Here is a 13,690-nt window from a genome sequence, read left to right as displayed (position 1 = left end):
GATGTCATCACCGTTACGCTAAATGTTGGCTCTGCTTTGTTTGTCTGAAGCTCTGTTACTTGAAACTTTAATCTCAAATCCAAACTCCAAATCGCCTTTATTTATGTAGGACATTTTACAAACAAATCAGTTTACAAAGGGCTGCAAAAACGTCATAAAATGAAGACAACACAAACGTAAACTGCTAAATTTTGGTTATACTAGTCCTAAAACAATAAAACCAGTCAAATCAAATGAAAGCAAAAAACATAAAATCGCAGTAAATAAGTAAAACAGATCAAATAAATTAAAGACATAGAGGAACCACACAACTCACGCAGTGTTAAAAGCCAGAAAATGAAAGTTGGCCCTAAAACAAGACTTAAAACGCTGTTTGGACGTGGGGGGAGGCAGAGCGTTTCAGAGTTTTAGTCCTGGTTTAGTCCAGGTTTAGTCCTGGTTTAGTCCTGGTTTAGACCTGGTTTAGACCTGGTTTAGACCTGGTTTAGATCTAATTTAGATCTAGTTTAGACCTGGTTTTAGTCCAGGTTTAGTCCTAGTTTAGTCCTGGTTTAGATCTAGTTTAGACCTGGTTTTAGTCCTGGTTTAGTCCTAGTTTAGACCTGGTTTTAGTCCTAGTTTAGTCCTAGTTTAGACCTAGTTTAGACCTGGTTTAGTCCTGGTTTAGTCCAGGTTTAGTCCTGGTTTAGTCCTGGTTTAGACCTGGTTTAGATAGTTTAGATCTAGTTTAGACCTAGTTTAGTCCTGGTTTAGTCCAGGTTTAGTCCTAGTTTAGTCCTGGTTTAGATCTAGTTTAGATCTAGTTTAGACCTGGTTTTAGTCCTGGTTTAGTCCTAGTTTAGACCTGGTTTTAGTCCTAGTTTAGTCCTAGTTTAGACCTAGTTTAGACCTGGTTTAGTCCAGGTTTAGTCCTGGTTTAGTCCTGGTTTAGACCTGGTTTAGATCTAGTTTAGATCTAGTTTAGACCTGGTTTAGTCCTGGTTTAGTCCAGGTTTACTCCTAGTTTAGTCCTGGTTTAGACCTAGTTTAAAAAAAAAAAAGCCCAAAATGTGAAAACAGGAAAATACCGCCGTGTAATTCATTTATATCAACAAAGTAACTGTAATCCAATTACCACTCACTGAAACAGTAACTGTAACTGAATACAGTTACTCATAATTTGTACTCTGATTACATAACTCCGGTACATGTAATCTGTTACTCCCCAACACTGCCAGTTGATAATAAAGTAAATCTAAATATTTCAAAATACGATTCTGTCCTTGTATCAGTTTGTACAATCCACAGAAAGTGTTCAAGACGCTCATAAGTGTTTGATGGACTTGGTTTATTTTCAAGTATGTCCGATTTGCACGGACAGAAATGGGATTATGAGCCTGGGCCTTGGATTCTGAAGTCTGTTTTTCCATTGGAGGTCTGAGAATAGGCTGACCCCAGTGTGAGAGACCAGCAGCTCTTAGACATGTCGTCTCTTTGAAGATAAATCCTTTCAGAGCGGTACGGCGAGCGACCGAGTTTAAATAAAGTTATGGGAGTTTTTTTTTTTTTTTTTTAAATAAAGTTATGAAACGGTTTTCTCTGCTCAAAATCAGACTTCTGTACTGCAGCCAAGTCCATACCCTCCTGCCTCGCTGTGTTAACCCTGCACTTCGGAGGAGGAATGTGCAATTATTTGATAAATTGTTCTGAAATTTTAAGAATATTTTTCGGATTTCTCCTCTTTTAAAATTAAAACTTCAATGAAAGAATATAGAAGTTTCACATACGATGAACTGTACTCATTTTTCATGTATTAAAGGTCCAATATTACCGTGGTCCCCAAACTTTTTAGAGCCACAGACCGGTTTTATGTCCAACAATATGTCGTGGACTGGGGGCTGCGGCAGCGCGGTATAGTTTAGTCCTGGTTTAGTCCTGTTTAGTGCTAGTTCAGAACTGGTTTTGTGTTGGTTTAGCCCTGGTTTAGACCTGGTTAAATCCTGTTTTAGACCTGGTTTAGTCCTGGTTTAGTCCTGGTTTATCCTGATTTAGTACTGGATTAGTCCTGGTTTTAGTTCTGGTTTTAGTCCTGGTTTACTCCTGGTTTAGTCTTGGTTTTAGATCTGGTTTAGTCCTGGTTTAGACCTGGTTAAAACCTGTTTAGTCCTGGTTTAGTCTTGGTTAAATCCTGTTTTAGACCTGTTTTATTCCTGGTTTAGTCCTGGTTTTAATTCTGGTTTAGTTCTAGTTCAGAACTGGTTTAGTGCTGGTTGAGACCTGGTTTAGACCTGGTTAATCCTGTTTTAGACCTGCTTTAGTCCTGGTTTAGTCCAGGTTTAGACCTGGTGTAGACCTGGTTTTAGTCCTGGTTTTAGTCCTGTTTTAGTCCTGGTTTTAGACCTGGTTTAGACCTGATTTAGACCTGGTTTTAGACCTGGTTTTAGACCTGGTTTTAGGCCTGGTTTAGACCTGTTTTATTCCTGGTTTAGTCCTTGTTTTAGACTGGGTTTAGACCTGATTTAGACCTGGTTTAGTCCTGGTTTAGTCCTGGTAAAAACATACCTGAAATGCTCTGTTCCACCTTGTGATGTCATGAAGCAGTAGTTTTCAAGTTAACAGCTGCGTTTTACCTTTGGTTCATATAGATTTACAATTCCAGGGCTGAATTCATCCAAATGAGTGAAAGTGAAAGTGTATGGAGTTTTAAAATACAGTGAAGCACTTCCTGTATCACCACATGACATCACAAGGTGTGTTTTGTGTTTTGTGCGTCAAACATGTGAATGAAACAACATTATAACAAATCAGAAAACAGCACAGATACAGTGTAAAAAGCAGATGAGTCAAAGTGACACAGCCAACCAGGACGTACAGGTAGTGCGGTATTAGCATGCTAGTTGTTATTAGTATCATTGTGGCTGTTCTGGCCTCTGGAAGTGAAAAGTGCTTCTAAATTCATTAATGTGTTTTGAAATGGATGAATAAGTTTGTTCTGCTGCAAACAATTTAATATGAATTTGTTCTGTTTTTCACATTTTAAGATAAAAAACAAGGCACAGTGTGTTTGAAATATAATTCCACATTTGAATAAAACGATAAAATAAAATAATAATAGCCTCAAGAATAGCACATAGTTTAATTTGTTTTGTTTTTTTGATATGGGCTTGTCAAAAGTATCTGGACTGGATCAAATTTGACCTTTGATGTTCAGTTTCACCTTGAGTTTCATCTTTATTAGAGTAAGACCACATGCTTTAATGAACAAATATTATTATTTTTTTGGTTGAAAATTAAAGTATTGTCTAAAAAAGAGCTTTTAAAGTGATAATTTGATCATGAAAATTATCAAGTATCAAGTACTGAGTCTTTTCTTTAGTACTGAATTAGAGTTTGACATTTCAGTATCATGATTTATGGATCATGTTGGTCATTTTAAGTCACAATATTCAAGTCTCTCACTCACCAGTGCACTCTTTATGGTTCAGTTGGCTGCGCATCACTAACAATTTGCAGAAAACAGCACTGGTTCATATTTATTTGCAAAATCACACTGGGGAAACCTTACTAATCTCCTTAACTCTTCAAGACCTAGGAGCAATTGTTCTCGCCTGGATTTATTTATTTTTCTTAATTTTGCTTTTAAAATTTCCCCTTTTACCCCCTAATGAAGTGTTATACATCCTTTTTTTTTCAGCACAACCTGTTATTTCACAATCTGCTGCTGTAGTTGTGTCATATGCCTATAATTAAAGCTATAGGAACAAAAATACAAATGAAAAAGAAAAGAAAATTCACACTCTTTCAAATAAAAACACACAGCAAACATGCAGCACATTTTTGGACATAAAAAATGCTTAATTTAGTGATGTAGCTACAAAAATGCAAAATATCAAGTCTGTAAGTAAACTAAAAATATCCTTATTGCCCTCAAAACAAAAAAAGTCAATCGCCCCATGACAAGGAAATGGAAACAGCTGGTGTCAGGTCCAGGGCACAGAGACACATCACTTCCTGCATTTCCATAGTGTTTATTACATTTAGATTTGTACATTTGACTGAAATAAACCTTTCAAATAAAAATAGCAAGGGTCTGCCTGTGGTGTAGGATAATGCTGGAAGTATGGTAGGGAAGCCGCAACTTTCAGAGGTAAGTAAGTTTCTATTTTTTATGATTGAAAAGTTATGCGTGGTTATATAAAACATACTCCCAGGTATCGTATATGATACTGTCGGTCTGGAAGGTTTAATATCAGCTCATGGAGTCACCGGCTTCACTCCTCTTCACAGTCACTCATCACCGTGACCCGGTGCCTCACTGAGCTGGGAAAATCTGCCTTTTTCTGAATCTCAGTGGGACCTCCTGGTTAAGTAAATGTAAATTTACCCCACCACCATTTTCCCATCAACCCAAATCATGTAAGTTCATCTAAAATTTCATCACAAAAAACAGTCGTGAAGTTGTCAGCACCTCCGATGGAGACCTGCAGATCACGCAGCAAGCAGATTTTTTTTCATTTGAACCAAAATGACTATGTGACGCTGCCGTATTCTACATATATCAGCCATTAAGAAAATAAAAAAGGAGAACGAAATAAGTACAGAGCAGTAGCACTCGTGGCAGTGAAAACGTGGGGTTGAACGGCAAAAACAAGCGAAAACATGCACGAATTTCATTTCTCTCCAGCGACTTGGTCAGGAATCGGAATACACTAAACGGTTTGCAAGAAAGTTGTAGACCACACACCAGCCAATCAGTGAAGAGCTGTGAAGCCATGACGTCAAACTCAAGCGCCTGTCTGTGTCCTTTCTGTGGAACAGCACAACAGTAAACAAAGCGTCGAGATGGATGTAGATGAATACAGACATTCTGTGTTGGCAACGATTCCCGAGATTGAGGATTTAAAGCTGCCACAAAGAATTTTTGGTGAATTTCATCAAGGGGAAAGACTTTATCGCCGTTCTTCTCATGGGATTTGGCTCATTACATACATTACGAACAAACAGCAGTGATTGGTTAAATAAAAAAGTACCGGCCTACTGGAGATGCGCGGATTGTGGTTACAGCTGCGGTGTGCGTGGCTAAACCGCGGGTCGGGCGGAAGACGTGACGAAAAATTTAATTTTAATTAAATTCTGGTGGGTGGCGGTTTAACTACTCAAATTTTAAAAATAGATATATAAAAGCCGAGGCACGCACTTCTTGAATGGGCCCGTGGAGCGTACGGGTGTCTATGTTTTACTGTATGTGAAATGAACGGTCAGAAAGTGACCGAACCGAGTCAGGAAGCAATTTAACTGTTATTTAGTGCATCACGGCAAATAAAGCCACGATTCTTGAGCAACGAACTGGTGCATTTATTCAACACGCACTCACGGTGAGGTTCCGAACAGGGAGTTAAACCCTGAGCAACGAGCGGCGTTTTGTTACAGACAATTAAGAATGCGAACATGCACGTTGAGCAAATTTTGGAATGAATGAGCTATAGAGTTTGCATTTTTATCGAGGCTCCTTAGTTTGTTTGCTGTATGATTGTTCCAAAATCTGAAATCAATGGGCGGAGGTCAGACTGTTTCCACGAAGTGAAACCGGCTAATGAATCAGGCTATCGAAATATACCTTTGAGACGGTAAATTAGAATGGAAACAACTACATAAACATTAAAGCTATGGAAAGTCGATTTTGCATAATAGGCAAGAACATTTTATAACACACACTTGGGCAGGAAGTCAAGTCAATACGGCCTAATGAACATGCAGAACAATAACAAAACAGTGCATTAGCTAATTCTCATGGCACTTACAGCAAAGTGTGACATTTGTCTTGGCCTGTGTCCAGTTTCATGAACGTGGAGTGGACACAGAGGACAGAGGAGGGAAAACCAGGCCAACAGGAAAACAGCTCATATTTTTAACTCAACACGAGCTGCGTCATTGAGATGCATGAGTCGCTGCTCTGCCCCTTCCACAGAATCAGAGACAGGACCCTCCCTTTTGGACGCTTTTGGACATTTAAAGGCGCTACCGGATTTTACACTCTTAAAAACATGAAAGAAAAAAAAGCTTGTCAAAATGTATTGCAGTGGTCCAAAGTTATTCCTCACTTATCTTATCTCAATTATTCACCATGATGAGTTTATAAGAGCTTTTAAGTGTTTTTCACATCACTCAAAGACCAGTGCGTAGTTGCTGTGATGGTCAAATTAACAACAACTAGCATGCTTACAAACATTTCCTGATTGTCAGAGAAAAAAATTCTTGCAGACAGTATGCAGTGAACTTGAAATTGTGACATTAAAACAATACATTTGTGCTGGGGCAAGACATTTCACTCAAATATATGGGACAAAATCAGATATAGGGCCTTGAACATTACAAAATACAAAGTAGCTACTCAGTCAAATGAAATAATCCAAAGAAATATATGTAAATATATGTATTAAATGTGCAGGATTTGTGTGTCCAACATGTGTAAATTAAACGTATGTTTTTGATGAAGAAACAAGGGTGTAGGTTTGCATAGGGACAATAGGGAAATGTCACAACCAATATTTGGGAAAGACAAAATAGTCCCTACCAATATTTGCCATTTTATTTAAAAAAAAAAAAAAAAAAAAATTTATTGCATTATTTTTCCAAACTCAATAGTATTAATTTAACATGTTTGTAACGTAACACCTTTTTTTTTTTTTTTTTGACGTTCTGAGATGTATTCAGTGATATGACGACAGGGTTACTCCTGCCGCTATTTCACTTGGCTGCAACAGAGTGATGTCATTAGTGGAGCCAGGAGCCTAAACTGGGGAAGCAACAGGACAGGGCCGCACCTGAAGATGGCGGTTTGAGCAGGCGTGAGTGAAGATTCTGCACCAAACTTTGAAAAACTTTTCAAAAGGAATTTACTTGGCTTCATCTTCAGTTAAACTTGTCTTATAACGAGTCACTGTGGAAAAAGAGCGACTATCACCACAAGTGCACCTCCCAAACGGAGCCCTACTCGTGCGCTGTGAGCAGTCGGACTCTACTGACAATACTCCATGGAAAAATGTACGGACCTGACCTCACAAATATCTCATCACCAACAAGCAAAGGGAAATCTGCTACAAACTTCTACATCACTGTTATCCACTAAAGAATCAATGGACACAAACTGTACAATTTTGCAAACTTATTTTGAACCTGCCCAGACTCTGCGTTTTTGGAAAGAATTCATAAAACATATACTCAGCTTCTTATCCCATTTTACCCTTTCTTATGAAGATGTGCTGTTTGGTTTTTGCAGTGTGCATCATATGAATATTATGTAATTTATCTGTTAAAGGTTGTATGGAGGATTTTTTTTTGTTTCAAATTGTCAGTGATAGCATTATAGATGCAGTCGCCTTGTAATTATGATGACCAAAAAAAGAGAATAAAAATTCATCAACTCTGGACGTGGTGGGGCTAAACATTTGCCAATAGATAACGACACTGCCTCGTTATCTGTTAGCTGACAGGCTGTCAATCAATCTCCCTACGTTTCTAGCGTAACTGACTTGCCTGCGCCGCCGGTACGTGGTTTACGTACGACTGTCACGCAGTCCACAGACGCAAGACCGCACAGACGCTGTTTACTCCACCAACGCAACAGTTCTTAGCGGCTTTTTTTGACCTATATCTTCCTCGCAGTTCGCACAAAGTTTGTTGCAATGGCGACAAGAATCCAGGAGCAGTTCGCTGCAAAAGAAAGTCCGTTTTTGAGGTCGCTGAAAGAAGAAGACAAGGGGAAAAGCAGCGAAGCCAAACTAAGGTGATTCTTGAAGATTCATTCCAGCGATGGCGCGACTGAAGCAGACGCAGGGTCTAAAGACTGACGCACTGGTCGCCAAATTACTCCTGGACAGGAAACTTCTGCTTATTATGAAAACGTACTTTATTTCCAAGAGCTAGACAAACGTTTTTCAGGACACAAAAGCGATATCCTATGTCTGAAAACGTAATTTTCAAGGCAAAGAAAGACTCCGCTTGCTGCTGCGTGTTGTAGCTAGTTCATTCGCACTGAATCTCCGCGCACTCTTCTCTGCACCCCTTTCCTGCTCCTGTCCCCGCTGCTCGATCCGCTCTTCCCCCTGCTCCTCACTTCTCCGGGCACGGAATCTCCGCGCACCGCTCCCCTCTCCTCTCTCCTCTCCCTGCTCCCTGCTCCGCTCTTCTCCCTGCTCCTCACTTCTCGTCCGCGAACGAAATGTCCGCACACCCCCTCCCCCCGCTCCTCACTTCTCCGTCTTGCCTAACCAACACTGTAGTTAGTTGTTTACAAGTCATGTGCAGCGCACCGGCTGTAAACAAACCTGTTTCTGACGTAAAGAGGAGGCGGGAGGAGGCGTTTCTACGTAGGAACTGTAGGGGAGGGGGGGTGGTTTCACGCATGCGCAACATTTGAAAAAGGACAAACAGTCGCTGGATTTCTCGTTCCTTGGAAAATCCTCTATACAACCTTTAATCAAGTAACCTATCAGTTGGTTTCATGTGGGAGGAGGGTTTCTCTGATAATGTCCCCACCAAAGCTGAGACCAAACCTACGCCCTAATAACAGATCAGAAAATAGCGTAACATGGGCCCTTTAATGTAGCGAGGGTTTAGAATGAAATCTGCATCTCCCCCTGCTCGGCCCCCGGCTCCTTTTCACGGATCTGTCACCGGTCTGATGTCATTGGCTGCATTCCTCCGTGTTCCCATGACGTATCACATGAGCAGTAATAAATATGTCTGCATGTGTTTTTCATAGTGTTATTTTTATAGCGTTCCCCAGTCTCTGTATTTACAATAGCGGACCATTGGCGGGCCTGTTCCTGGGTCAGGGATGTTGTTTCAGCTGTGGGAGTGGCCGCGCTGACGGACTGACACCGAACGCACCTTCATGACTCAATGTGCTCAGGAGACACAGGGAAAACACACACACTCTGCAGCGAGTTTAGAACAATAACGTACCAGAAGATCTCATTTCAGTTCAAAACAAGTGCAATTTGAAGTCAGGTTTTCCAATTTGAGTTCATTAAAGGGTGTATAGAGGATTTTTTTATGGAAAGAGAAATACAGCGACAGTTCTTTTTCAAATGTGCATGCGTGACACCACCTTCCTCCTCCACAGCTACCTCAGTAGAAACATCTCCTCCAGAAATCACATTTACAGCCAGTGCGCGTTCAGAATTACTGTTGAAGTGACCCGTCTAGAAATAATTTAGCGACCGATGCGTCAGTTTTTTAGACCCTTCGTCATCGCTGGAAGAGATCTCCATGAATCACCTCAGTTTGTCTTTCTCCTTTTCCTCTTCTCTTCTTCTTTCAGCGACCTCAAAAACTTACTTTATTTTGCAGCGAACTGGTCGTGGATTCTTGTCCGCCATCACGACAAACTTTGTGCGAATTGCGAGGAAGCAACAGTTTGAAAAAGCCTCTAAGAACCGCTGCATAAACCACGTAATCCCGTTGACGAGTCAGTTACACTAGAAACGTAGGGAGTTTGATTGACAATGTAACAGCCAATAGAAAATGAGGTAGCCTCGTTTTCTATTGGCTGATGTTTATCTGGCCTCACTACATCCACAGTTGATAGATTTTCTTTTTTTTTTTTTTGGTCATCATAATTACAAGGCTGCTGCGTACCGTAATGGTATTTTAAACTTTCATTGACAATTTGAAACAAAACAAAAAAAAAATCCTCCATACAACCTTTAAGTGGAGTGGAAATGTTGGACTTTGCGCTGAAGGAACCAAACCATATGTAGTTTTAGTCTATAAATAATCACATTTTTGGAGGACGATTGTGTTAGTCCACTGTGTTCACTCACTGATACACGAATGGTCTTGATCCCACCCCATCACAAATAGGGAATTGGGAGTAGTGTCTTGCTGAAGGACACAATGTGAGAATAAAAGATACACCAATCCACATTTTTCAGTTTCTGCCTATACCTGAAATTATCTGTTACAGAGAATAAAAATAGCGGTTTTAGGAGGAAATCTGCATGCGTACGGTGATGCAAAAGTGTGCGGAATTCACATCTTTGGACATACAGAAGTTTCACACCACGCATTTTCATCAGCTACTCCTTCCACAAAGTTGTCCCACCATCGACGGGTTCTCCAGGTCTCGTCCATAGTCGTCTGGCTCGCCTGGTGCATCCAGAATTTGACAGAGGTAACTGCAGATCCTTCTCTGTTCACTAACACTATCTGTTTAATTTTACTTTAATTCTCATTCAAAATAATTTAATTCAGAATAAACATTAGTTCAGCTTTAAAAAGACCATGTGAACAGTGAATATTTAATGATTGGTCAGAATTTAACTTAATTCCGCATCAAGTGGGTGGGTGGATCATGCAAACATGTGTTCTTCTTAAAAATAATTCTGGTCATTCAATGCATGCTCGCTGGTCGCCCTTCTGACACGATGATGCACTGCAAGATGGAGTCACGGAGCAAACGTTGGTCTCGAACTGAGACAATTTTTTAATAAGTACTCTTCAAACTTTCGTCCACTGCCCTTTGAATTTGCGAGTGGGATGCGGGAGTGGGCTGAGGTAGAAGTAGACTCAGTTTGTCTTCTTCCTCTCTCCTCCTCCTCTGCCGACAGACGTATAATTCTCCAGCTGCTGCATAATTATCATTGGAACGACTGCGAACAAAGTTTTTATCATGTTTATGTCCGTGGTGTAACAACAAACTGAGATGACAAAAAAGCAGGTAGCAGCTGAAGTGTGTGTTTTCTTCCGGAAATACGTTCTTGTCCTTTGTCTGATCAGAACCCTTCCCCACCCCCAGATCCCCCCAGGGATTAAATAAAGGAAATTTAAGGTGTTTTCCTTGTAAACCTCAATTTGGAATTATTATTTGAATGTAAACTCGAAGGACAATATTTTAATTCAGAACTATTTAATTCAAAATTAACAAAACATCATGTAAGCGTGGCCATTGTCCAGTAAATTGTGTTATTACACTAATTTATGCACCAAAATGGGGTATTGGCTGAACTGATATCTTAGAAGCCGGTATCCAATACATTGAAATTTCAGCAGCGAAATTTCAGCAGCGAAATTTCAGCAGCGAACATTTCAGCAGCGACATTTCAGCAGCAACATTTCAGCGGAGATATCCGATACCAGTATTGTATTGGTGCATTCCTTGTCAGAATATAATGTGAAAAGCTTTGGTTAGTAAGTTGACATCTGAACTAACCAAGCATCATTCCTGAAAACTATAGTTATACTTGACATATATTTAGTCTGATGTGTCCTAGTCTCTGTAATGATAGATGTACAGTGTTATACAATGTTAGGTCAGATCTGTGGTGAAGTGAGAAAGATACATAAATACATATTATTATTACGATAAAAACACCTGTTACTGAATAAGTGCATCGTTTGGAACATTCCAGATAATTCTACAGAGACAAGCACATAGCGGATCTTGTGTTCCTCCTGATTGTTTCTGAAATGTGAGCATGTTGTTGCTCACTCACCATCATAAGATAAAGTGTAGTGACCCAGACAGCGCTCTCATATCTCTGTCTTTTCCACTGGAGTAGAACATAACGTGAGCGCGGTAGACGGGGTCGGGGTCAGGCAGAGGTGAGCCGTCCTTTGGGGCTCTTTCGGCTCTCGCCGTTTCCACTCACATCCATCTTGTCTCGGGACGTCCTGTGAGAGAACACAAGTGAGAACACGAGGAAGCCATCAGGACTGAGGCTGACCAGGGCTAAGCTGCTCTCCATAAGAAAACACCGGTCATGGCGATGATGTATTATAAGGCCCAGATTCAATGTCGGTTTTATTCCCAGAGCAAATTCCCAAAGTGAATGGAGCAAGAGCAAAATTCTGAAATAGTATAAAAAAATAGGGCCTGAAAATTAATTGATTGAAGTGTTTAAATTGACATATAACGGTAAAGTTGTAGGTCTGTGATGCAGAGAACTGTACCTGTCTCTGTCAGTAATTATGAAACTGAACGTTCACCCAAAAACAGGGGTGTTCAAATTGTGTGAAAGTGAGCCTCCGATCCGGCGACATGGTTCAGTCCTGGTTAAATCCTGATTTTAGACCTGGTTTAGACCTGGTTTGGACCTGGCTTAGTCCTGGTTTAGATCTGGTTTAGAACTGGTTTAGAACTGGTTTAGACCTGATTTTAGACTTAGTTTAGACCTGGTTCGGTTCTAGTTTAATCCTGGTTTAGACCTGGTTTTAGTTCTGATTTTAGACCTGATTTAGTCCTGGTTTAGATGTGGTTTTAGTTCTGATTTAAGTCATGGTTTAGTCGTAGTTTAGTCAGGGGTTTAGACTTGGTTTAGACCTGGGTTAGATCTGGTTTTAGTCCTGATTTTAGTCCTGGTTTAGTCTTGGTTTAGACCTGGTTTACACCTGATTTTAATCCTGATTCAGTTCTAGTTTAGGCCTGGTTTTAGTTCTGGTTTAGTCCTGTTTTTTGTCCAGATTTTAGTCCTGGTTTAGTCCTGGTTTAAGCCTAGTTTAAGCCTAGTTTTAATTCTGGTTTAAAAGGCTGTTAAAAGCTACTGCTTCATGACGTCACAAGGTGGAACAGAGCATTTTGAGCTTTGGAGATGTAAACAGACTAAAGGGCCGTTCACACTAGAGCGTCAAAAAAACGCCCTAGACGCCTCTATTTGGACGCCTTTGCATTTGAGTTTAGACGTGCCCGATGCGCGTCCGTTGCCCTGGAAACAAGTGCCCAGTCATGGTCTTTTCCCGAAACGATGGCAGACCAGGGTGGGAGAGGCTTTAGTAAGTACATAAGTACTTACATAAGTAAGTACATAAAACCATCAGCGGAGGCGATCGGTTTGACAACTGTGGCCTATATTTATACTCCGCTAATGACACTGGTTCAGTCCTGGTTTAGTCCCGGTCTGGTCCTGGTCTAGTCCTGGGCTAGTCCCAGTCTAGTCCTGGTTTAGTCCCAGCCTAGTCCTGGTTTAGTCTAGGTCTAGTCCTGGTTTAGTCCTGATCTAGGCCTGGTCCGGTTCTGGTATAGTCCTCGTGATCGGTTCGGTGATTGTGGCGTCTATATTTATGCTCTGCTAATATTTGTGGCTCCCCAGTCCGGTTCTCGGGTCTTTCTCTTTCTTCCTGATAATAACGTCGTACGTCTCTAGATACTCCTCCCTGATTGGTTGACGCGGCACGTCTGACGTGAAAAGTTCAGCATTTGCAACTTCTGACGCTGATACCTGGGACACACATCTAGAGCGTCGACGCCAGAATGCTGAAGACGCGCTGTGTCGATGCCCGAAGACGTGTCGCAAAATTGCAGGACACCCTAGATTCGCGTCCACATAGACTTTGCATATAAACTAGACGCTTTGACACTCTGGTCAGAAATGTCCTTAATAATGCAGGATTGATCAAATGTTTTTTTTTCCCCCACTCCTTTTCGAGAAATGTGCTTTTCAGTTTACAATGTATATGTAGTACGTATATGATTATTTTTTTCTCTCTTGGTACAAACTTGAAACAAAAACAAATCAAATCAGTTCTTTCTGGTCAGATTGTGTTATAACAAAGCGTTGGTTAAAGTCTAACAAAGTCTCAGACAGAACATGGCTACAGTTAACACCACACTTCGAGGTAATGTTGATGATTTCAGCTTCTCTTAACACAGTTCACTGAGTGATGCTTTCAGGTGCACAGCCTCTGGCTCCGTAACAGTGTAAACCGACAG

Source organism: Boleophthalmus pectinirostris, unplaced genomic scaffold (genome assembly GCF_026225935.1).
Source record: "Boleophthalmus pectinirostris isolate CB_2022bp ecotype Guang Dong unplaced genomic scaffold, ASM2622593v1 HiC_scaffold_5, whole genome shotgun sequence".
Lineage (NCBI taxonomy): Eukaryota > Metazoa > Chordata > Actinopteri > Gobiiformes > Gobiidae > Boleophthalmus > Boleophthalmus pectinirostris.
This window is presented reverse-complemented; position numbering follows the sequence as displayed.